This window comes from Diaphorina citri, unplaced genomic scaffold, assembly GCF_000475195.1.
Source record: "Diaphorina citri unplaced genomic scaffold, Diaci psyllid genome assembly version 1.1 scaffold355, whole genome shotgun sequence".
Classification (NCBI taxonomy): domain Eukaryota; kingdom Metazoa; phylum Arthropoda; class Insecta; order Hemiptera; family Psyllidae; genus Diaphorina; species Diaphorina citri.
This window is the reverse complement of record NW_007377790.1, coordinates 195,963-221,804: the sequence shown is the minus strand read 5'-3', so window position 1 is coordinate 221,804 and position 25,842 is coordinate 195,963. Positions and strand designations below refer to the sequence as shown.

The following is a 25,842-nucleotide window of genomic DNA, read 5'->3' as shown; positions in this document are numbered from 1 at the left end:
ATGTCATCCAACTTACACAGGTGAATTTGTAAGCTTGATTCGAGCCTTACATCCAATCGTGTGTGCTGACTGGGGGTTACTGAAAGGGTTAGTATAAAGTTTATTTTTCAGATTAACTTTCGTAACTCGTACACAAAAAGCCCACTCTGAGACTTAGGTGTAGGGATGAACAAGAATGATCGTTCTTAGATCAGTCTCAAGTCAAAATTGACCAATCAAATACCTTGAGATTATGCTTAGCACGAACTTGAGAGCCAGCATTTTGTTCATAAATATGGGTGTTAGGTGTAGGGATGAAGAGGCCTAAAAGTTGGGTTAAGCTTATACATATACGTTTATACCGCCTTTCAATTGAGTGCAGGTCAAACAGTTTATTATTATTTTGGTAGGTTTGGTAGAAGGAACTGTAACATCCAGGGTCCCGAAATCGAAGAGAGAAGCAGGATATAATAGAAGAAAGCCAGGCCTCCAGAGGACAAACCTTATCTGTGTAGGCCAGGGGTGGCCAGACTTTTTTCGTTGCGGTTCCCTTCTTAACTTTTAAAAGTGTTCGAGGTTCCCCCCCCCACCCACACCCAAAGAATTAAAAATAAACTCTCCAATTTTTGTTGCTAAGCCATTTTTCTTTAAAATGTCATCTGCCAACTTCTGGAAATCCACTTCATACCGAACCCTCGAGCTCGAGCGGTCAAGCAAAAACTAAACTAAACTAAACCCCTTCCCCCCTCTCCTCCTCTCACGCTTTGCTTTCTTCTCTTCCAAGAATCAGTGAATTTCTTGTTACAACTTGTTTCCGTATAGCTGCGTAAGCTGCGTTTACCACACTTCAAACCGATGCCGATGGATAATAATACCTGTGTAGGTACCTACCTACCAAAATATTCAAAATATCTCCATTATGTACTCAATAAGCCATTTTTCTTTAAAATGTCATCTGCCAACTTCTGGAAATCCACTTCATACCGAACCCTCGAGCGGTCAAGCGAAATTCGAAAACTAAACTAAAGACTAAACCCCTTCCCCCCTCTCCTCCTCTCACGCTTTGCTTTCTTCTCTTTCCAAGAATCAGTGAATTTCTTGTTACAACTTGTTTTCGTATAGCTGCGTTTACCACACTTCAAACCGATGCCGATGGATAATAATACCTATCACGCTTTGCTTTCTTCTCTTTCCAAGAATCAGTGAATTTCTTGTTACAACTTGTTTCCGTATAGCTGCGTTTACCACACTTCAAACTTTTTTTTTTTTTTTTTTTTGGTTCCCTCAAAATAAGCTTGCGGTTCCCTTAAAATGGGCTCGCGGTTCCCGGTTTGGGCACCCCTGCTATAGGCTATAGGTATCTAGGTACCTACAGGTAGGTACTTGTTGTAATGTTTTTGTTTTGGTTAGTAGACCAAATGTTTTTACTACCTATATGCTCACTAGACCAGTTTTTGTTATGGTCTTCTTTTTGTAAAACCTAACCTAAAAAAAAACTGAATGTTCCAAAATAAAAAGAGCAGACTGTTTTTTTTTTTTTTTTGAAAGTTCAAAGTTCAATTCTGTATTTCCTTTTCTTTCTCTTGTGTGACATAAACCTTGGAACCCTTGGTTCACTTTACTTGTAATAAATTGTACCCAAAAAGTTGATATGTATAGTAAGCGAATACAATAGCCCGTCCCTTATACTTTTTTTTATTACTGTCGTAATAATAAAGGAAGGACGGGCTAAAAATAAGTGTGGTCCGCCTTTACCAATATTATACTGTGGCCCGTTTTTACGATGGGTTTGTACACTCCTGACTGAGAGCTTAGCGTTGTTCAGTAAGCTATGTTTAGAGAGAGAAGATTACCTAAAAAACAATATTTACATATTATTATTTATCATTAGTTTTACCTACATGTTTCTTTTTTTTTTCACCTCCAAATACCCATTATTTCAGTAGTAAAGGCTGTAAGCTGATTTTGTTCGTTTTTGAAATTGTTTAATTCCTCATGATTTGTACAACTTTGGCACTAAACTTTAATACTAGATAGCTCGGTACCTATGATGTACCTAATTCTATCTAGTCTTATAAAATATTCTTCTGAGGGGCAAAGGAGCTTTTCAGTAGGATAAAAAAAAATAGTATCACTTATTATGATGTGTAGGTATAACTCTTAGCCTTGAGTTCATTGAGAAATATTCAACGTGTAGGCGTGGATGAAGGATGTTAAGAAGAGGGAGAGAGGAAGAAGACGCGGAGAATCAGAAGAAAGAGGAGGAGGAAGAGGAAGAAGAGAAGAAAGAGAGAGTAGAAGAAAGAAGAGGAGGAAGAGAGACTAGAGAGAATAGAAGGAAGAAGAGGAGGAGAACGAGGAGAAGGAGGAGGCAGAAGTAGGAAGAGGATGAGGATATTGAGGAATATCTATGAAGAAGAGGAAAAGTTGTCACACGTAATTAACTTTGAGGAAACAATTGCAATTTTCATTGTTGGGTTTAAAAGTTTTATATCGTAGGAGGCAATAACTTTTATCCTGTATATTGCTCGTCTGTGTTGGGATGGTAGGTTGGTGCGAACAAATCAATCATTTTCGATTAATTATTATTTATCAAAACTTTCAACTTTTTTTGTATATAGAGGTTTGATGGACGGAGCTGTCTAAGGTCTTATCGTCCCGAAATCGAAGAAAGAAGGAGGACAGGATAAGAGAAATCCAGCCGTTCCGAGGCTGAACCTTATCCGTTCAGGATAAAATCCGCCCTGGGCGGGAATCGATGCCGCGGCCTAGCGCTTACATGTCAGACGCGCTAATACCAAGCTAACTCGGCAGGCAAAGAGAAGAAGAAGAAGAAAAAGAAAAAAAAAAAATAAACTTTATTTTTTGCTACTACTCGTACATACGAGACTGGAGGGGAGGATGAATGGGAGTAGGAGGGGATAAAGGCGAGGAAAAATAAGCCGAGAATATAGAAAAGGGAGAAGGTTGTAAACGAGGAGAGAGAGAGAGAGACAATAATAGAAATTCTTCTTGTTGTTTTACAATACGAGTAATATAAAACTTGGGAAAATTTCTTCTCTCACCTAGTACTGTCTCAGCTCAACCCTGCAACCCGGCACATAACCACAACCTGAAAGCACCAGTTCCGCATGGATCACTGATGTTGAGCACGGTTGCGCGTGGTTAGTACCCGGATGGGTGACCATCTGGCCAATAGCGTGCTGCTAGATTAAAAAAAAAAATATTGGAGTCAGAGAAAGTAAAAAAGTTAACCAGTTTTTCCATTGTCTATAGAGGATTTTTCACTATAAAAAATATTATATGAGACTTCTACCCTCAAAAACCACGAATAAACTACCTACCATTTGGGAGAATTTAAAAATCTAGTGATTTCTTTTCCTTGAATCTAGAGATTTTTAAAAATTTGTAGTGGAGACCCTGTTTTCTACTGGGAGTTTAGGGCGAAATCATGATGATTTTTTTTTTTTTTTTTCAAAAAAGCATTTAAAAAAAAAGCATTTTGGCTCAAATGTAAAATGGGTCAAAAAAAGCATTTAAAATGTAAAATGCAAAATGCTTTTTCAAAACCAATTTGAAATGTAAAATGTAAATGTACATTTTACATTTTCCATTTTGCGGTTCGCACATCTCTGGTAGGTAGTACCTACATAATATAAAATCATAATAGGTATTTCATATGTACATATTGTACATACTCGTATGGGTACCTACTTATGTATATTACAATCAATTTTTTATGTATTGAAAATGCCTTCCCATCCAGATTACTGATAACAGTAAATATACAGTGCTGGATATTATCTGGCATATTTCCGGGGGACATTATCTCAGGCCCCAAGGCGTTCTCTACTACTAGCCAGACCAAATATCATTATCCATAGTCGATAGTGCTTCCCTCTATCTGTTCGATGCCCTATGCGCTCTGCTTTCCGCTCATTTTTTTTTTTTTTTAATTTTTTTATGGCTTTCTTTTAAGTGGCAGGGTTCTCCTGGAGGAGCTCTTCTACCCAACCACTAGTTTTGAGCCCAAGTGCGGGGCCACAACGGCGATCATAGACCATAGACCCTCACCAAGACCATCGACCATTACAGAAAAAATACGCCGCTGAATGTCTTGATTTTCTGCGAGGGTCCAAGAAGGCTCCGTTGAGGACACTACTTATTCATTAGCATGGTTTGTTTATTTTCTCATAGGTCGTTACTAGGTGAGGGTCGATAATTCTCCGTTGTATAGACGCCTACTAATACTTGGATAGTAAAAAGTCAGGAAATGAGACCCCTAATAAACCGAGTGCCTACGCTACTGATTAATTGGCTGGGTTGAGGAAAAAGTAGAGACCTAGAACTTAGAGAGCCTGTAGCTTAGAGACGAAGTGTAAAGGCCTTAATGGAGAGCCTTGGGGTAACCTTTCTTATCATAATATACTGTCTGTATACAGGGTGAACAAGATATCATGTCCCTCGTAATCTCGTAGATATAGGTAGAAACAACCGTAGATGAAATCTGTTGAAATACCTAGAAATTTACCTAAATAAATATTTCAGAAAGATAAATAGATATTTCGTAGCAATCGTAGCCTATCGTTAGCGTGGAGGGTAGCGCGTCTGCCTTGTAAGCGTTAGGTCAAAGGTTCGATTCTCTCCCGGGACGAACTATATCCTACACAGCTTAGCTTCGTTCTATCGTTCTCGGAACGGCTGTGGCTTTCTCCTATCGTGTATCGTCCATCTCTCTTCGATTTCCGGACCTTCTTTGTTATATGCATTATCAAACCTCTTAAAAATAATAATAAAAACTCTCCACAAAAAAGGGACAGTTCCCCAATAAAACTATTTCACTCAACCATTACCATCACCCGGTAGACCGAATTAATTTTAGTTAAATTAGTTAAAAAAACATGAAACTAATCAGTCCAGGTACATCATAGTAACTTAGACATGTTACAAGTAGACTGGTGTTCTTTTTATTCTAAGAATTCGTATTATTTTTCATCAAATTAATGAGATTATTGTGTTTGTAACCTGTGTTAGTATTCATTAACCACTGTTAATTAAATTTTTCGTGAATTTTTTAATGGGCCACTGTTGTCAAACGCATTTGTTTACAACTAGAGAGGTTTAGGAACAAAATTTTCATTTTATTTATTTATTTTTGTTAATACTTACTTGCATAAATTATACCTAGGTAATCATTATTTTAGTAAATAAATAAAAAAGTTGGTGGTTTGGTTTTGGTAGTCAATCGTGGGATTCGTGGGGATTATTGTTTAATTTCAAAAAGGAAAAGGCATTTTATAACAAAATAATAATGGCAATATTAATTTAATCTAATTTATTAAATTTAAATTTATTAGTTCTGTTTTATTGATTGATCAAAATTCGATTACCCGTACCTTGAAATTTATCTACTTTTGTGTCCTAATGAAAAATACCTAGATGTTTTGAAAAATTTCCAACTCCAATTTTATCATCAACCCTTTAAAACCTAACTATACAACCTATTCAAACTCGTAGATAACCCTTTTTTACCTATCCGAGTTTTGTAAAGATAATACCTAAGTCTTGTTGTAAATCCTACAGTGTGCGTTTACACAGAAGGTGCGTTTCTACCTATCAGATCTTTGGAAATCACCTCTTGTATCTCTTTGGAAACATCTTGGACACGATGATTCAGAGGTAAGTTTTAAATACAACATCCCTATATGTATGTAATGATAGTCACTCAGACTCAAACTGTCTGACAGACCTGGCCCTGTGAGACGGTCTGAGTGTAAGTGGCGGTCATATAGGTATCTGCTCGTAATTTTATTATTTCCTCTTTCTCCTCCTCCCCCCTTCTTCTTCTTTGTCTTCTCTTCCTACCCCTTCTCCTCTTCCTCCTCCCCCTCATTCGTCTTGTCGACAGGTACCCTGGTACGACAGGTACCCGTGATCGGAAAATGTACCTAAATAGGTAGATTAGGTACATAGTATGTTAATAGAGAAATACAAATAGGTATCTATACTTACATAAACATGTTCGTAAAACAAATAATAATATGAAGAGAACTTTTCCTATGTAATAAAGAGTAGGTAAAGGGTAGTGACCCCCTTAAAAGCTATATAACATTACATGGGCTAGGGTTTGGGTTTCAGAATGTCTGCAGGCTACCAGTATTCAACATTTTCATTCATTAGGTATATTATTGATTCATATTTTCATGTCCTATATTTATTTTTTATCGATTGAAAATTGTGCATTTGTACATAAATTGTTTATTTATTATTTTATTCAATACCAAACTGTCCGCTACGATCGATGCCGTCAGACATTCTGAAAGTCTCAAACTCTATCACAAATATTCTTTATCTACCAGTTTTCGGATCTCTGCCTCGAACCACCAACTTCCAGATCCGAAGTCCACCGCATTAACCGATAGTTTCTAAAGCTTTGTCCACACATGGTCAACGCTGTCGATCGACGAGGTGAATCTATGTTGTCGAGGCAGTGTGTACGTTTCCATCAGTCGACTATGTAGGTATGGACACAGCTCTATATTTGTGAAGTTGGTATTGACTACAAAACAATGTATAGGAAACATCAGTACTGCCCTGTTATGAAAGTAATTGAGCAAATAAACAGCTTTCACATGATATCAATGAAATAGGTACCTAAATAAAAACCATGAACCTCATAATACGAGTACAATTTTCCAATGGCTTTTATCTCATTGTTTTGAGCATTGAGCTTTCCCAGACTTCCATAATAATTATGTCATAAGTTTCTAGTTTTTGTTAAAATTGCCTTTAAGCCTTTTGTTTCTGATCGCGTAAAGGTCGTCCACCTACCTTATTAGCAAATTTTACTAATTCTAGCTTATTATGTCGTATACCTAACTATGTCGTATACGTAACCATGGCATAATTAACTATATCGTATACGTATTTATAAACAATGTTTTTCTCTGCCCTCCCTCTTCCACCTCCCCTAAAATTTAAAAAAAAAAAAAATAGAAAGTAAAAAAAAAGGTGTGAACATCACACGACTTTCCCTATATCCTATTGAGTCACTCGAGTCGTAAACTTCCAAAAAGCGGCCGAAATTAAGCAATAGCCATCCGGTAAACCGATCTTGACCAAAAGCACCGATTTCGTGTTGCATCCTTGTCACATTTGACAGCTACATACCAAATTTCAAGTCTCTAGCTCTTACCGTTCTCGAGACATTTTGTTTACAGACAGACACGGACCAATGGCTGAAACTTTCGAATTTGGCTCCGTTAGGTATATCAAAACGTCTCTCGGCACTCAAAATGTTGTCGAATCCATTTAAAATGTTATTCTAGAAATCTAGAATAAGGAAAGTAAAAAAAATTCTCACTGCCTGGGTGCCTGGACTTTTTTCATCTTTCCCCTCCTTTTTGTACGTTCTACGCGTAACTGCGTAGCAGGAACTCACTCATATACCTACAACCTACATAGGAAAATAATATTGACGTTTGGCGTTTGTTTGAAATTTGACAACCACATCAAAAGTTGAGCCAGTGTTCAAATATAGCTATGCTATAACTGCTGCAGTGGTCACAGCGGTATAGGATAGGTGCTATGACTGATGGTTACAACCGATATTCCCGTATAGGCTGGCCTGATATTTGTGTGTTCATTGACCAAATCATTATAAATTATTACAGGGTGTAACAGTTTGACGTAAACTTTTGTTGTTTAATTTGAAGGCTTTATGGTAGGACTCAGAGACCAACCATGACCAATTTATCCTATAAAATTCGAGGATTGTTTTCGGAACGGCTGACTTTCTCCTTAGGTATCCTGTCTTTCTTCAAACCTCAAAACAAAAAAGAAAAAAATAGGGTGGAACTATTTTATCGCGTAACACCCATGCCACCCTGTATTTCATAATTACAGTGTAAACAAAACAAACCACAAATGCCTACCTGTCTACAATGCTACATGTGTATTTGGAATAAATTTCATCAGGCACGGACAACAGGGGTCTGCTTGGGGGCATACGCTAAATATGTGAGGACATGCTCTAAATAATAGTATAATAGTCATAACTTTGAATCTATCCAATTCTTTCAGTTTCAGAATTTTAAAATCTGAAAAAAAAAAAAATGAAGAACAAAAAAAAAAATATTAATAAAAATAATAATAATAATAAAGAACAAAAAGTTGTCAAATCCCACAAAAAATACCTCTTTGTAAAAGTTTTTTGGACCCCGCGTCTGTATTTGCTCCCCCTCTTTATCATTACACCCCTTCGTTCAGCAAATCAGCAGTTAATGTGTACTTTATTCCCGTGTCCATTTTGGTCAAGGTCAAAGCACACCAAATTTGTTTTTCCCTAAAAATCCTCCTCATTAAAATGTCCATAAATTTAATAATTCAGTAGTCCGGGAAAGCCATTCTTTCTGTTGAGGCCCTGAATGCCCTCACTCCCCCATTCTAAACTTCCCATCAGGGCCGCAAGGTTCCCTAACTGCTGGCCCTCCCCCAGGGCTCCAAATTAAGTCAGGCCGGGCCTGTGCCTGGGTTTCATTGAGAAATCAATGACCACAGACGTTATTAAATGCTCAACACCGGAATTCACACACGACAAAAATTCTCAGTCTGTGAATTACCAATACACGCAGTGAAGTTGTGATTAGCTATAACCGAAGTTATTCCTATTTTCTAACAGTAAAACAAAAACTCTGTGAATTACCAATACACGCAGTGAAGTTGTGATTAGCTATAACCGAAGTTATTCCTATTTTCTAACAGTAAAACAAAAACAACAATAAACAAAAACAAAAAACAACACGTGCGTTGTGTTGATGCTGAGTGCGAAATTTTTTCAACAAATATAAAATGCGAGAAAAAAGTCCAGTAAAGTGTAAATAGCTATTAACTTACAGTTAATATACATATTTTATGTATAAGTTTAAGTTTACATATATTAGGTAGACGGTATAATATTGTTTTGCCGTTTTCCGTTATCCAGGTACCTAAATAATTTAATTATGTGAACGTCTAATTAAAATGATGTGTTTTAGTTAGTTAAGATCCTCTTTTTGTGGTAAAAAAACTCAAAAACTTGACTTTGTGGGACATTGAACCCGGAACTTCCGGGTACTTACCAATTCAGCATTCAGCTAATAGCGATAACTATACCTTCCTACCCTACACTGTATAGGAACAAAGAACTAGCTACAAATACCGTGTTCTCTTAACAAATCTGTATTGACAGGTCGGATAAAAGTGCTGACTTTTTTCAAAGCACAAAAAAAGGTTGTAAAAAAAAGGCCTAACACAATTAGGTACACAGAATGTAAAATGCTACCCACACAACCTGTAGCGTGACTGAAATATAACATTTAGTAGAAACTCACAAAAAAAAAAAAAAAAAAAAAAAAAAAAAAAAAAACGTCCGTCTTTTCAGGACGTTTTCCACTTCATGTTATGAAAGATAAATGAGGCTCTTGGGTATGTAAAGTACGAGTATGTTATGAAGGATGAGGAAGTATGAGTATGAAGGAAATATGAAAGCGCGTGGCTAAAATTTAATTTACATTCTTGTTGTTTCTGTATTAAAAAGAAGAACTTGAAAATTTTCGTAACTATTTAGTACAAGATTGTTAGGCACTAGCAAATTACATTATTGTTTATCTTGTTATCTTCTATCCCTTTCTATTAATAGTATAACCATCTCGATGTTTTTTTTTTCTTTTTTTTTTCTTACCCTCCCTTACCCACCTTTGTAAACTATCCTAGTTACTAAGGATTTTTATGTCAAATAAATAAATAAATAAATAATAAATAAGGACATTCTACTTATTTATTACAGGTACTATAGGGGGAGGGGATCCTTGAGCTGTGCCCACAGATAGTCGATGGTCGACGATCGATGTCGAGGCAGTATGTACGGTTTCAGTGAACATCGATCGATGGCCGTCGACTATGTTCGAATACAGCTTTAAAACAGCTTGGTTTGTCAAGGTGCCCCCTAAAGTTTATTTGGGACAAAAGGTTGGAAACCACTGGATTAGATAGATGTACATAATAGATGTAGTTGGGCGACTGTATACAGTATACTACACTTGATAGGCATCAAGTTATGAATATTTGTATGCTCGAAGGAAAATATTCCGGGGAACATAATATTGTTTTTATTTATTTAGGTACGATACAGCTAGCATGGTTTTTGTTCGTTTGTTTGAATTGTTTTGTTTTTGATTTGTTCTTTTAATATTTCGGTTTTCCTCTGAAAAGGTACCTACTTTTTTCAGAGGAAAAAAGGTAAGTAGGTACTTCGTTTTAAAACTTCGATGTTTTTCCCCCTTATTTGAAAACAAAGAGAGAAATCATATAAATTACCCACCGGTAGGGTATTGCGAAATTCCTTTTACCTTTTAGGTAGGTACTGTGAGTGATAGCCTGGTAGACCCCTTAATATTTACCTACAAAACACAGAATACCTATAATATTATTATTTTTCTTCCTATAGGATAAGGAACACAGGAAGAACCTCACACTTCCTTTCTTGATTTCTCCGAAACAAATTTAGATTAGACATTTTTTTTCCACGGTTAGGTTAGGCTCACTTAAGCCTGCCTTAAGAGCTTAGGGGACTTAACCTTCTGTTTGTTCTTTCCATAGATAAGACACAGAGGAAAATGACTCCAATCTCAAAGAGATTTAAATATAATTATATTTTGACTTGAACTTGAACCGTGTATCTTACTTACCTACCTAGGTACCTACATAGATTTTTTTAAAGCTTTTTTCCCTCTCTCTCTCTCTCTCTCTCTCTCTCTCTCTCTCTCTCTCTCTCTCTCTCTCTCTCTCTCTCTCTCTCTCTATCCACCTCCTGAAAAAAAGTAAACCAGTAAACCCACGAAAAACGTGTCATGCTTCAAAAGTTTTACCTTTCAGGCTCAAAAATGATAAAATATAAAATCATGGAAGGTAATTTCAACGTGGGAAAAGATACCTTGACTAAATTCAAGCCATCACCATCATGGGAGAGAATAGAATGGGAGGGGCAGAGAGAGAGAGAGAGAGGAGAGGGAGGAAAAGAGTAAAGGAGGGATTTAGATCTAATAAGAGATCATGTTTAAGACGATAGCAGTGAGCTGTGGATTGACTTGTAAACTGAAGGACCTGGGTTCGACTCCTGACATTGTTGAAACTCACACGAAATGTGTTCGCTCAGCTGAAAGTCTAATAGGTAAGAATTCAAACTTTTTGGTGGTGGATTGTGGAGATTCCATTTCACTTTATTGAAATTTAATACAGTCTTTGGGTGATTTTTGTATTTTGGTATTTTTTGGATTGTTTAATTTAATCTTAAATTAATGTTTATTTTATTTAATTATTATTTCATTCTGAAAAGATAAACAAAATTTCTTCTGTAAATACAACGATAACCACGAACAAATCTTTAAAGAGCTTTTTGGGTAGGGGGGGATTTCTTGGAAAATTTTCGTGTTTTTTTTTTTATAATATGAAAAAAGTTTTACCGCTCTTTGATTGTAAAGGCAACAATCCAATTCAAGCAATAGGTTGTGATCTCGTTAGTTAGTGAAATATTCGGGCAGCAATTTTTCTCACTCGTTAACTCCTATAACTTTTCGCAGTTTTCGGTTTTCGCCGAATTCAGGTAAGGCGTGAGATGTGATAAGGTAGGCGTTTTTGTGTCTGAAAAAGAAAATATTAAGGAAAGGGGGGAAATTGGAAAAGGGGGGGGTTTTTTGGTTTAAAAAAAAAAAAAAAAAAAAAAAAAAAAAAATAGGAACTAGAAAATCTTTCCTTTGTTCCCTAGCTTTTCCACAGAATTTCGACTTCGACTATTGACCCTTTCTTAGAAGAAAGTTGTAACACTATCAAATATCAGATTTCCTACTTTCTGATAGGATGTCTTTTACTCCGGACATGTCTCTTTTTCTACTTCTCTCTTCCTTCTAAAGAGGATAGACTTCATTTTTCTCCATGTAGAACAAATGACCGAGATAAATTCTTGACAAGTGTGTCCCCATTTGTCTCTGGTCTGTAATTAGATCCGCATCAAGAGTCAAAAGATGAACTGTGTCAAATAAAATAGTTCATCCTTTGAAACAACACCTACACTCGGGAGCATGGGATTTGGAACAGTTGACTTTTCAATGTCCTCAGGCAACGTCTAAACAATACCTACACTCGGGAGCATGGGATTTGGAACAGTTGACTTTTCAATGTCCTCAGGCAACGTCTAAACAATACCTACACTCGGGAGCATGCGATTTGGAACAGTTGACTTTTCAATGTCCTCAGGCAACGTCTACACTAAAATTGTCCTTCGATTGAAAATCGTCCACAAACTTTTTTTATTCTATCAAAATCCTCTGTACTTATCTACCTACCTACAGATGGTCATTTTTTTTCCAATTACCTAAATTAAGATGTGTTTTAAAGTTACTTTTTGACTGTTTCAAAACTAATAATAAAATTCCATGTCCGATGCTATCATGATGATTTTTTACTCTCTATTTTTTCTTATTTTGTTCCCCAGTGTAGGTACCTATAAGTACACATCAATCAGAGTACCTACTTAGTATTTGATACCTTTTACTACCTACTTTCGTTATTTTTCACTTGTTTCCTCATTTTTCATTCGATATCTGACCTCCGATCTTCAGAATTCGAGTAATGATCAAATCAGCCATATGATATCCCATTTCCAACATGCTCCTTTCATGATTAATACCATTTCGTTAATGATAAATAGAATTCTGTTCATGATAAATAGGATTCCAGTGTTTTCTTTCCAACAACCAGGGAGAGAAATCTACATGTATGATGTGTGGCATTTGAATTCGTTATCTTCGCCCAGAGGTCAGGCTGGTGTCATGAATGCAATGTATGAAATGATAACACGCTTGTCATGATTGAGAAGCGTGTCATGTTACAATTTTCTTACATCCTGCATCTGTAAAGGTGGCTACAGACGATGAAACTTGCAGTACTGCATCGTCTATATCTATAGGTGGAATGCTCAGGGCCGGATTTCTATTTTCGGAATTCCTAGGCCCATAAAATTTAGCGCCCTTCTGGAGCTAGCACGGCCTCCGAGAGAAAATACGGCCAAGCGGACTCAAATCACTGATCCATTTCAGAGGGCCGTACAAAAGTTATAGTAAATAAAGCATGCTTAATATTGCAAACTTGATCAAGCATGTACATACCTACTACTGCAAGCTTGCTGGTCTGTAGCCACCTTTACCCAAACTCCCGGAAAAAAGTTGCAGCAGCACTAATGAAAGATCAGTTTATCTCCTCTTTTCCATAAATAATCTTCATTTACAATCATTTACTAGCTATAGATGATCAGTAACTAAATGCCCGACATGACCTAGATACTGTATTTTTTCTTCTGCTTTTTACGAAATTGGTGTTTTTCCTTTCGTTTGTCTCTCCGTAGTGTCTGTCCGTTTGTTGCACCATGGCTTTCGAACGGTTTGTAGAAATTTGATAGGAATGTGCAATGTCATAAACGATTAGGTTTCTTCCAATAGCAACATCCTCCATCTCATATTTTTGAAATTTCGCGCGAAAAGTTATTCCGTGCTATAAAAAAGTCCATAGGTCCGTATACGAGTCAGTAAATTGCGACTTTTATAATATAAACATTTCCGAGGAATGCCAAATAACCGTGAAAACAGGAAAACACACATTTACATACAGGGTTATCAAGTAGCAATGTCATAAACGATTAGGTTTCTTCCAATAGCAACATCCTCCATCTCATATTTTTGAAATTTCGCGCGAAAAGTTATTCCGTGCTGTAAAAATAGGTCCATAGGTCCGTATACGAGTCAGTAAATTGCGACTTTTATAATATAAACATTTCCGAGGAATGCTAAATAACCGTGAAAACAGGAAAACACACATTTACATACAGGGTTATTAAGTTATCATCATATGGCTTACAAAGTTTCATTTTATTTTTCTCTCCCTGTATATCCTGCACTAGAAAATCTGGTATTTTTGTGACATCCACTAACAAATTTTGCTGAGTTTTTTTTTTATTTATTTTTACTTTCATTATTTATTTATTTTTCATCTTATTAAGTAAATTTGATAGTACATATAGCATTTGTGGGTATATGGGTAAGATTATTTATTTATTTTTCATCTTATTAAGTAAATTTGATAGTACCTACATATAGCATTTGTGGGTATATGGGTAAGTACCTAATGATAACAATAAAAAGTGTTGTTTATTTACATAACTATCAAGTAGGTACGTTCTCTTCTTACAACATTCCTTTTAAGCTCCTTTAAGTAACCCGTTGGTACTTTTCAGAGACAATAAAATCGTTTCTTTATTCCATCTTGATTTTTACTTTTTTGTTACTTCTTCAGTTTATTTCGCTCTTGCTTCTCGATCGTATCATACCTACTATCAAGTATAATATCTTTCTTTATGTTCTTGTTTTCAATGTTTCTTAATTTCATCAAAAAATGTCTTTAGTAAACTTATTACATTGCTGACCCCAAATGGTCTCCATTTCATTTCATTGCTATGTGAACTGGGTAAATTCAGTAAACAAGCGAGTAAACAATAAAATTTTCTTCAATCCCATATGTATACAGTGTTGCACTTCCTGCATTCCTCGAATCACAATCTTCCGCCCTACCCGGTATAAATTCTGTCCAAAAGCGGTCAAAATACCGCCAAGCGCAGCAACCATCTCAACCAAACGTTTTGTGTCGCATTCTTGTCACATTGCTTGTTCAGTTTATTTCGCTCTTGCTTCTCGATCGTATCATACTATCAAGTATATCTTTCTTTATGTTCTTGTTTTCAATGTTTCTTTTCATCAAAAAATGTCTTTAGTAAACTTATTACATTGCTGACCCCAAATGGTCCCCATTAAATTTCCTTTCATTGCTAAGTGAAGTGGGTAAATTCAGTAAACAAGCGAGTAAACAATGGAATTTTCTTCAATCCCATATGTATACAGTGTTGCACTTCCTGCATTAGTAAACTTATTACATTGCTGACCCCAAATGGTCTCCATTTCATTTCATTTCATTGCAAGTGAAGTGGGTAAATTCAGTAAACAAGCGAGTAAACAATGGAATTTTCTTAAATCCCATATGTATACAGTGTACATGTCCTGCATTCCTCGAATCACAATCTTCCGCCCAACCCTGTATAAATTCTGCCCCTCATTCTGATTGGCTGGCAAAATCTCACATCTCCCACATGCTAGAATTTTCAAGGCCGCAGACATTTTGCTCTGCTTATCAGAGAGAATACCTGACTGCCTAGTGCCACATGCACTTTGGTACTTTCCGAGAGATTCGCTAGGGTTCGAATAGTTCAGGGGTTCCTAACCTGGGGTGTCACGGGCCACGGATTTAACCCAAAGGGGCCGCGAGATGTCCAGCTGGAGAAAACGTCCGCAAATAAATACCAGAAACATTAAAAATATTAGCTTTGAAATCAATGGGTTAGTGTGGGATTCTTTTTCCAGGACTTTTTCTATCCCTTTCTTGATCTCTTACCGTTCTCGAGATATTTTGTTTACAGACAGACAGACAGACACACACACGGACCAATGGCTGAAACTTTGTATTTAGGCTCTATAGGGACCTCAAAACATGTTTTGACACTAAAAACTGACCATCGAAAATTTGACCGGATTACATTACTTTCCTTCTTATAGGATAAGGAAAGTAAAAATCTGAAGAGAGAATACCTAGAAGAGAAATGCCATGGACCTAAGCTGTTGCGTCCTCAGCTGTAGCCTTAGTCGACACAAACTTTAAGTTATTTTGCTAAAGTTTTAGAAGAAAAATCAGCTCCAAGTTTATTGTGCTTGTGAAGAAATTGTTATAATAAGAGAGAAAAAAAGGAGGAGGAGAAGAAGAAGAAGAAGAAGAAGAAGAAAAAAAGGAAGAGGAGGAGAAGAAGAAGGAGGAAGACTAGGAAGAAGGATAGGAAGAAGGAGGAAGACTAGGAAGAAGAAGAAGAAGAAGAAGAAGGAGAAAGAAAAGGAGACGAAGGAGAGAAAAAGAAGGAATAAATCGAAGTGAGTGTATACGGGAATGAAGGATAAAATAATTAACTTTATGTAGAAACATGGTATTTCAGTTGTCCGCGCCGGTATCGCGATTTAAGTATTTAGACTATCTAGAGTATCCACAACGCTCCAAACTCCGTGATGGATACGAAGGAACCCGAGCCCGGCCGAACATAATAGGCTCGGCCACCATCTCCTAACCAAGCGCCCCGCTCACTCTCTTCTCTCAAAACCAGCGACCACGTACGTATCACTCTGCTCTCTCATTTCTGTGTTCCCTTTATGTCAATTTTACTCGTTAACATTTCTTTTCTAAATTCAAACTCTTGAGCTACCGAACAAGGGTTTTAGACCTAGAACCAAAACAATGAAAGACGCTGATGGAAGGATGATAGTGGAGGAAGCACAACTAGCCGAGCACTGCAAAAAATACTTTGATTCCCTCTTGAACTGCCCAACACCAAGTAACCCAATAGAAGAATCTTTGAGCAGCTACAGCAACCAAATAGAAGTACTGGATCCAACATATGATGAAGTAGTTGAGAACATAGGACGCTTGAAGAATCACAAGTCTACTGGAAGTGACAACATCCCCGCAGAACTTATAAAGTATGGTGGCAGCTTGCTGTATCGAGAACTACACAAGCTAATCCTGAAAATATGGCAACAGGAGAAAATACCGGACGAATGGAAGAAATCTGTTATCATTCCCATTCACAAGAGCGGAGACAAAGAACACATTGAGAACTATAGGGGTATTTCAGTAGTAAATACAGCTTACAAAGTCCTATCCTCCCTGTTACTCGCAAGACTAAAACCCCTAGCAGAAGACATACTCGGAGATTATCAATGCGGTTTCAGAGGCAACAGATCCACCACTGATAACATCTTTGCTGTAAAAATGATCAACGAGAAAATGTGGGAGTTTAACCGTAGTGTGCAATACCTGTTCGTAGACTTCTCAAAGGCGTACGACTCCATCCATCGCCAAAGCTTGTGGAATATAATGAAGGACTTCCAAATCCCCGCCAAACTCATCAGAATGTGCCAAGTCTGCATGGATGAAAATGTCAGCCAAGTCCTTATAAACAACCAGTATTCGGACCCTTTCAGCAACCGTACGGGACTGAGACAAGGGGACGGGTTGTCCCCTCTGCTATTCAACCTAGCACTGGAAATGGTGGCGAGAAAAATGAGAATGGCCCCAGCAGGCATACACCTAGGAGACAGGCATAAAATCTTCGCCTACGCTGATGACATCGTGCTCGCTGGTGAAAACGAACTAGAATTAAGAAGACTACTGGTAGAACTAGTTGAAGCAGCGGCCCGGGTTGGCCTTACAATAAACCAAAAGAAGACCAAATACCTAGTCCTACAGAGAGGTCAAATCCGGGAACCCCAACAAATTCTGAGAATTGGACAGTACAACTTCGAAAGAGTACAATGCTTCAAGTTTCTAGGAGTTCACATCGACGATCAAAACCAACGTCAGACTGAGATGCAAATCAGATTAAACAACGCAAACAAAGCCTATCACAGCCTCAGATCCCTACTCAGCTCCAGACTCCTATCCGCGGAACTCCAAAAGAGAGAGATGCCATGGACCTAAGCTGTTGCCTTCCTCCTCAGCCGTAGGCGTCTTAGTTCGACACAAAATTAAATTAGACATACAGTTTTTAAGAAAGAACACCTAGAAATACGAGTCTCCAGTATATTATTGTGCTTGTGAAGAAATTGGCGTTATAATATATACGAGTGAGAAAAAAGAAGGTTGAGAGTAGTGAGCATCTTTTCTGCGGGAATCAGGGCGTGGTCACAGATAGTACATATAATAGGTTAATCTATCAATATAGAAAAAAAAGAAGAGTGGAGGAGATAGAAAGAAGAAGGAGAGGAAGAGACGATGGAGAAGAAAAGAGAAGAAGGATAAATCGAGGAGTTAGTACAGGGAGTGAAGGAATTAAACTATAATTAAGATTATGTGATTTGAACATGTGGAGTACTTGGGGTAAGTATTGGTTACAGGTGGAAAATTGACAAAAGCTTAGCGTTTAGTGTGGCTCTTGACCAATTTGTGGTCCATGCGCGGTTTAGAGCCATATTTTTTCTTCTCTGATTTTTCTGTTGAAATTATTTCCATGCCGACGTTCTTTTTGTTTAGCTTGTTGCCAGAAGTTACTTTTTTAAAAAAAAAAAAAAAAAAAAAAAAAAAAAAAAAAAACATCAATCTTGATTCTTGTTGCATACGGTACCTAACTATTGGTACATATTTGTTCTTGCTACTTTGAGATTTTCAATAATAATTTGCTGCGAGATTATTGATTTCTAACTTTTTGTTTTCTCTCTACCGTTTTCTTCCACCTAACTCTGGGAGTCTGGGAGCTCCATTATTATACACATGGTCGAATCCTCATAGAACCATAGGCAATGTTAATAGATACCATTTTCATATTTCTTATACAGACTTCGCCAGAAAAGATTGAATTTTTTGAAAATTAACACTACTTACTGCATGCCTTCCGTTCTTGAGTTAGCGATTCTGTTTCTGTTTACGGCGGACCCTGTATTTACACTTATTCCACAATTCTTGGAATCCTAACAATATCGGAGGAAACATATTTGTTTGAAAGCTCAAAAGTAAATAGACGGCGTTGATGGAAACTTTAGCGCTAGACAGAGAGACCCTTTTACCCCTCCAACTCATTTTGTGGTTTATAAAATTCCTAGTAGTGCTCCCAATGACTCGGGTACCCGGTACATGAACTACTCGGTACCCGAAACCCGTACTACTCGCTACTCGAGTATTACTCGACACCATTACTCGATACTCGAATAGCGAGTAGTTCGGGTACCGGGTAGACCGAGTATTCAAGTGAGCACTAATTCCTAGTAGGTACCCAAACAAAGTCTCATTCATACGGGTTAAAATTTAAATATTAGATAAGACATCGCTATAGGTACTTGCCTTGTGTGAACTATTCCTTAAAAAAAAAAAAAACTCATCTTTTTTTAAAAAAAAAAAAAAAAAAAAAAAGAAATTTACCAAAAATGTTTTTCAAAAAAAGGGAAATTTTCCCGATGTGTATTCACGAATTTTTTAATATCGGGTCCTTTCAAGTTTCGCCACCACTTCTGCTTGTCCGATTTTGATGAGATTTAGTGACCATGTTAAAGGAATAACACCTCATTGGTAATTGGGGGTCTAACGTCCGTCCCTCAACCTTCCCTAGGAACCCTATTACCAACATCATCGTAGTTCTACCTGAACTAAGTAAGTTCTCTTTAGTGTTCCACCGCCGTTTTTATTTCGTAGCAATGGAACAACTGCTACATTAGACGCTTGTGGCCTGTGTCGTAGCATGTAGTATGCCTCTTATCAGATGGGCGAGAAGAGACACAATACTTCCCACTTAGGTGCTGGGTCAACACGACAACACCAGAAAGTACTTACTCGACACCATTACTCGATACTCGAGTAGCGAGTAGTTCAGGTACCGGGTAGACCGAGTATTCAAGTGAGCACTAATTCCTAGTATATAGGTACCCAAACAAAGTCTCATTCATACGGGTTAAATATTAGATAAGACATCGCTATACCTTGCCTTATGTGAACTCTTTATTTCTTCTTCTTTTTTACTTTCTTTTTTTACAATTTTTTTGTCGATGGTGGGATTCGAACCCGGGACCTTCTGCATGGCAAGCAAGCACGTTACCACTGGACCAACCGTGCCCCCTTCTTCTTCTTCTTCTTCTTCTTTTCAAGAGGTTGGATAGAGGGAACTGTAACAACTCAGATCTTATCGTCCCTAAAGCGAAGAGAGATGTGGAGGACAGGATAGGAGAAAGCCAGCCGTTCCCAGAACGAAACTTTACCTTGTTGATCACATCAGACCATGCAATAACTTCGGTTTACAAATTACCTACTTCCATTCTACGTTTCTTTGTGAATCATTGATTCCCCACCCACCCCCTGTTTTCTTCATTTGCGGCACAAAACCATACAAGGCTATAGTAAAAAACACTAACATTTCGACAGTTCGACAGATACAAACATACCTAATCTCGAAAATGATTGAACATTTTACGCCCCAACCTTCTTAAACCCTCGTCAATATTTCTAAATTATTTTTCCCCCCTTTAGCCTGCTCCTAATTCACTTCAAAGCCTATAATACCCAATACCCTTATAGTAAAGGTATAAGTTATACCGAGTTTACGTATACTTTATACTTATGGTCTATACGTATACTCTCTAGGTATAAAGTATAGGTAGGAGAAATATGAAATTGTGATTTTTCTAGCCTTCCCTTTTATTTCTTCGTGATTTCAATTCCTTTGAATCCACTCACACAATCCTGAGGGAATTTTCGTCAGCTTTCTCTCTATACTTGTCACTGGAAATGGAAACATTTTGATTGGTTCTTACAACTTCACACGTTTTGAGGTCGGTATATGTACGTTGTAATAGGTAATAGGTATCACATATCTATGTACACATAGCGTCACAAACCACATAGTATGTATGTAGGACCTTGGAAGCTTGGGTTTGACTTGGAAAACACATGGATATTTCCTTCTGTTTGATACAGGGCTTGAAATTAACATCTTGTTTGCTTAAGGTTCAATGTCACTTTCCCAAGGTGTATACCCTCCCTTGTATTTTTACATGGTTTTTTCTTGCAGAAAAGGAGACTATTCCGAAGGAGCGACATTTTACTTATTATGGTTTAATTAATAGTAGGCACTATCTCGGTTCGAATTTGGACTCGAGACCCCAGTCTAGTTAGCTTGGAAGACAGCGCGTCTGTCGCTAGGTCGCGGATTCGATTCCCGCCTGCTGCGGATTTTATCCTAAACGGATAATGTTCGTTCTCGGATCTGCTGGCTTTCTCCTATCCTGTCTTCCTTCTCTCTTCAGTCTCTTCGCTTTCGGAACAATAAGACCTTAGCAGTTACAGTTCCTCCTATCAAACCTCTTAAAAGAAAAAAAAAAAAAAAAATGCTCGAGCATCACGTTGCCCTCTGGAAGGATATTGGGCAAAGTCTTTTATTTATAAAATAAAATTGATGTGTCTTTTTTTTATCCGTCGAAAAAAAAGTTCTACCTCAGAACTTGAACCCACGTCCTCCGGCTTACCAGTCTGACCGCAGTGCCGTGGTAGGGAGCCAGGGTCATATTCTATTTGTTCAAGATCAAGTTCAGGCCGCAGTGGGGGGTTCTGCCGCAGGGGCGCAGGTCCACTTTAATATTCACTCCATTTCCACATCCTTTCTCTTCTCTTCTCTCCACTTCCATTCTCTTCATTTCATTCTCATCTCCACTTTCTTTCTCATGGAAATCCCTCTTCTCCAGTCTCCACATCCTATAGAACTTTTCCGACACTCATCCACTCATCCGTCGCTGAACGAAAGTGACGTGTGTTGTGTTTTGTGGTGTATGCTGTCCGAGAGGACAAATAGGTTTGCTTTCGCGAGTGTCGAAGTTTTTCCGGTATTTTTTGGTAGAGTGTTTTTTTCACTTTCTGATGTTTTATTCTTCTTTTGAGCTCTAGGGCGTTCGGTCTTTTACTTCTTCCTCTTTTTTCCTCCAATTTCTGGATTCATATCTAGGTAAGCTTTTTTTATTACTTTCTATATTATCAATTAGTCGTTATACTATGTAATGAAATTATTGCACTTTGTACCTTGGAACCGCTTTCTCATTACTTCTTCCAGGCACACTTTAGGCATAGGCACACACAAGGCACGCCATGTCAATCCTGGAACGGAAATTTTGATCTAAATGAAAATAAAATACCGTCGGACATGTCTAAGTGGGGCCTGTCTAAATGGAAAACCTTGGATAAACGGGAAATAATCGTGATTCCTTCATTTGTAATTTCCAATTACGAAAACCAGGATAAGGGGGGGGGGGAATTGCCGGTCCCTTGGATTCCTAATTAGAGAAATTGCCGGTCCTTTGGATTCCTAATTAGAGAAATTGCCGGTCCTTTGGATTCCTAATTAGAGAAATTGCCGGTCCCTTGGATTCCTAATTAGACAGGTTTGACTGTGTTTTATTTATCTAGATTTTTTAAAATCATAAAAATATTCTTTAGACATTGCCTTAATGGGTGGGGCATAATTTCTGCTCCCTTTAGTCATTTCTTATGTCAGACCTAACCAAAAGTCAACTTTAATGTTTCCTCGTGCAAATGGTAGAATATTAATATTACTACACAATAAGCTCTTGAAAAATGGATGTTAAAATTCAATGCACTGCTGTAGAAGCTTATAAAAGTGGATCATAGCTTTTACACTTCAAACACAATATAATTTCTTCAATTAATATTTCCTGTAGATAGAGAAGGGTGAAGCTGTACAGTGGTTTTCAAACCTTTTTTTTTTTTTTTTTTTTTTTTTTTTTCTCGGGGGCTTTTTTCCCCCCCCCCCCATTCTTTAGTACCTACCAAATATGGACTACATATTCCCATAGATGAGAAGATTGAAATTATAGTTTTTTTTTTATATTTTCATACTCTGTATTTATTTAAGAATACATCTAAAATTACAAATAAAACACCCCTTCCAGGTTTTCATGTCCTGGAAGGGCACTCAAAATCGAAGCCGCATTCCCACGCTGAACTGCCAGGCTTATACGTTGGAGTAGGTAAAATCTTGCTTTTTTCTCTCCTGTTTGATCAATCATCCTTTTTCCGATTTCTCTTATCCAATCCTTCCCCTCCTTGCAGCACACGCCCATCGTCTCAAAGGCCACAACAACTAGCTTGAAACCTCTCTGGACAATGTTTGTATACAGGCCATGCTTTCTCTTTACCGCTATCTCCGCTGCTGCGCCAGCTTCCTTTTTCCTTTGGTTTATGTCTGAATTAGCTAATGTGTCTCGGCACGTAAAATCCCATACCAAACTCTGCCCCATGCTCCAAGGAATTACCGTCGCTCCGTCAGGTCTCTTGCCATCACTTCTGCTCAAACCAATGGGTTCCAATTGTGCTGGGATGTTGATACTAGTTAGAGCTCTCTGAATAATACCATTCACTTCAGCATGTCTATAGTAACGTCCTCCACTCTTCTCACAGGATAATGCATGATGTCCTCTCTCATCAACTGTTTCGTCACATTTACATTTGTCATTTTTTTAATATTTATATATTGTTATATCAAGTCGGTCTACAGCCTGAGAGATTGATACATAGAGAAAAGATGATTATTTTTTAGCATCACAGGTGAGAATAAAGCCAACAATGTGAATTTCTGGAGAAAACTTCATCATCATCTGCCCCCTAATATCAGCCCCCTTATCGCCCACTAAAATCTCACCCCTGTTGAGAATCACTGGGCTTGAAGTACCTCCACTCCGACCCTTTTCAATTTCCACTAAATATAATCTTCTCTACTTCTCTTTGTGAAAAGATTTCATTTTTTTTTTTTTTTTTTTTTTTTTTTTTTTTTTTTTTTCTTTCAAAATATTAACGAAGTTCGGGTAAAATCTAGAAAAATTAATGAGGAACGGTTTTACTGACAGGAAGAGAAGGAAGTGGAGGAGGAGGAAGAGGAGGAGGAAGAAGAAGAGGAGGAGGGGGAGAAAGAAAAAGAGGAACTCTTTACTTCAACTTCAAACACGTAAAAGTAGCAAACTTGTGTCTTGTTGTTGTTGTTTTTTTTTTTCTTCTTCTTCTTCTTTTTCTTTTTTTTTCTTCATTATTTTCTCCTCGTATTTTTGATACTGGATTTAGGCTCTATTGGGGACCTCAAAACGTGTTTTGGCACTAAAAACTGACCATCGAAAATTTGACCCGATTACATCGTCCATGCTGAAAAAAACACCCACCATATTGACATATCGAACTCCCAACCTTTCACCAAGACAGTCTATTAATAGTCCCAAATAACTCGAACTTTATCTGTATTCTAATGGTGTAAATATTTGCATAGCACTTGAGGTGATACTCTGCTTATCATAATCTCAACATTTACCCATAGGTAGGTACTTGCCAGACAAAAAGTTCTCTTCCCACAGGATACTTGTTATTGCCTCTAAACAGAATAAAATACACCCCCAGCCAGCCTTGTTAGCTTGTAAGTAGTGCGTCTACCTTGTAAGCTCTGGGTCGCAAGTTTGATTCCCGCCCGGGGCGGCTTTTATCCTAAACGAAAAAGGTTCTCGGAATGGCTGGCATTCTCCTATCGGTCTGTCCTATCTTTCTTCGATTTGGGGACGATAAGATCTTATTATATTCTTTAGCAGAATTCTGAATTTGAACAAATAAAGCAAAATAGTGGATGTGCCAAAACTACCTAGCACCCATTAGATGGAATATTTCAATGTGGTATCTATTTTTTAAAGACTTGGAGGTGTCTAACGCTTACTTTACCTACCAAGAATAAAATTCAGTTTAATTTAATTTTGTTACTCGGAAACCTATATCAACATTATTTTGTTACGAGGCCAATTACAAGTTAGTTATATATAGACAGCCAATTTGTAGCTTACACGTGGCAGCACTACGTAATGTAATCAACCTTACCTGGAATAGAATCAACTTTCAGAAAAAAAGTAACTTTATCAACTTTTTTTTCAGTCTCAGCAGGAATTTCAAACTTCTGGCAAAAGAGCAACATGGAAACATTTTCATCACCAAGTCAACAAAGTGAGCAAAAAATAGAAGGAAGTTTAGAACGGAAATGGCGTAATAGGATTACTCATTTTAACATTTTTTAGTCCGTCCTTCCTTTATTATTACAATAGTAGATAATAAAAAGGTATAAGGGACGGACTATTGTATTCGCTTCGGTGTCGTCTGTGTTTCTGTCTGTCAGTCAATCTGTCTGTCTGTCTTTCTGGTCCCATAGAAGGACTTATCCAAACCTGGTTGACCTAGATATATATCAAATTAAAGGTCTTTTTACGAGTAACACGAAAGTGGTGGTGCAAATTTTTTCCAGAGAACCATAACGCCAAAAAAACTGGTTTTTGGGGGATTTTTTTTTTCACATTTTCTCACACAAATTAGCTCTGATCTCGAAATTTGTCGCGACCTCGCGACGACCTATAAACTCAAAGCGAGAAAATTTTAGATAACACTTCAGTCGTTATTTTAAGACCGGTTTTAGCGTCACCTGTGTTAAGCTACGCCGAGCAAGGCCAATAAATGGATGGGTGACTTAAACATTATATTGGGAATAAAGGGAGAACGGGCTGTAGTCTTGGATTTTAAATCATGTACATGAAAAGAAAATTCAAAAAATCAAATCAAGAAATAATAATAAACTGAATATTTAAACAAATTCTGAAACAAGATTAGAATAAGATAGTACATAGGTATCTGATTTTCTCTAATCGACGATCGAATAAACTCTAGGGCGTCTAAAAATAAAATTCCCCGGAATGTGGACGGGCCCAGCTTGTTCGTGTGTTTCCTTCAAAATGAAAACCAAGATTTGTCTTCAAATATACGGATCTAAATCTCTTCTTTGTTTTCATTGAATAAAATAACAATGAAAAGGAAGAAGAAGACTGATATGATGTATATGTAGACTAGATAACCTATCCTAATTAGAAAGAACACAGAATATGCTAACTTTACAGTCAAACTTTGGCAGGAGACAAATAAAATCTAACAGATTTACTTGGGTTAGACACGGAATAATAGATATTAATCCAGACCACGGTGGGAAGTTCTTTAGGGGCTGTAGCCCGTGCCATCATATAAACTATAACGTCGTTGACATTCCAGGCTTAGTTGGGTTAAGAAGGATAATAGATATTAATCTAGGACACGTAGAAGTTTTTTCTAAGGGCTTAAGCCGTCATC

General features: G+C 37.4%; 1 protein-coding gene across 1 annotated transcript in view; it reads left to right on the top strand.

The window, feature by feature from the left end:
- The first annotated feature begins 5,238 nt into the window (after nt 1–5,238).
- LOC103507967 (gonadotropin-releasing hormone II receptor-like) overlaps nt 5,239–25,842 on the top strand; it is a 47,120-nt gene continuing 26,516 nt past the window's right edge. Inside the window, exon 1 of the mRNA XM_026822688.1 lies at nt 5,239–5,658. The gene's annotated coding sequence lies outside the window, so the exon portion shown is untranslated. The remainder of the gene's footprint in view (nt 5,659–25,842) is intronic.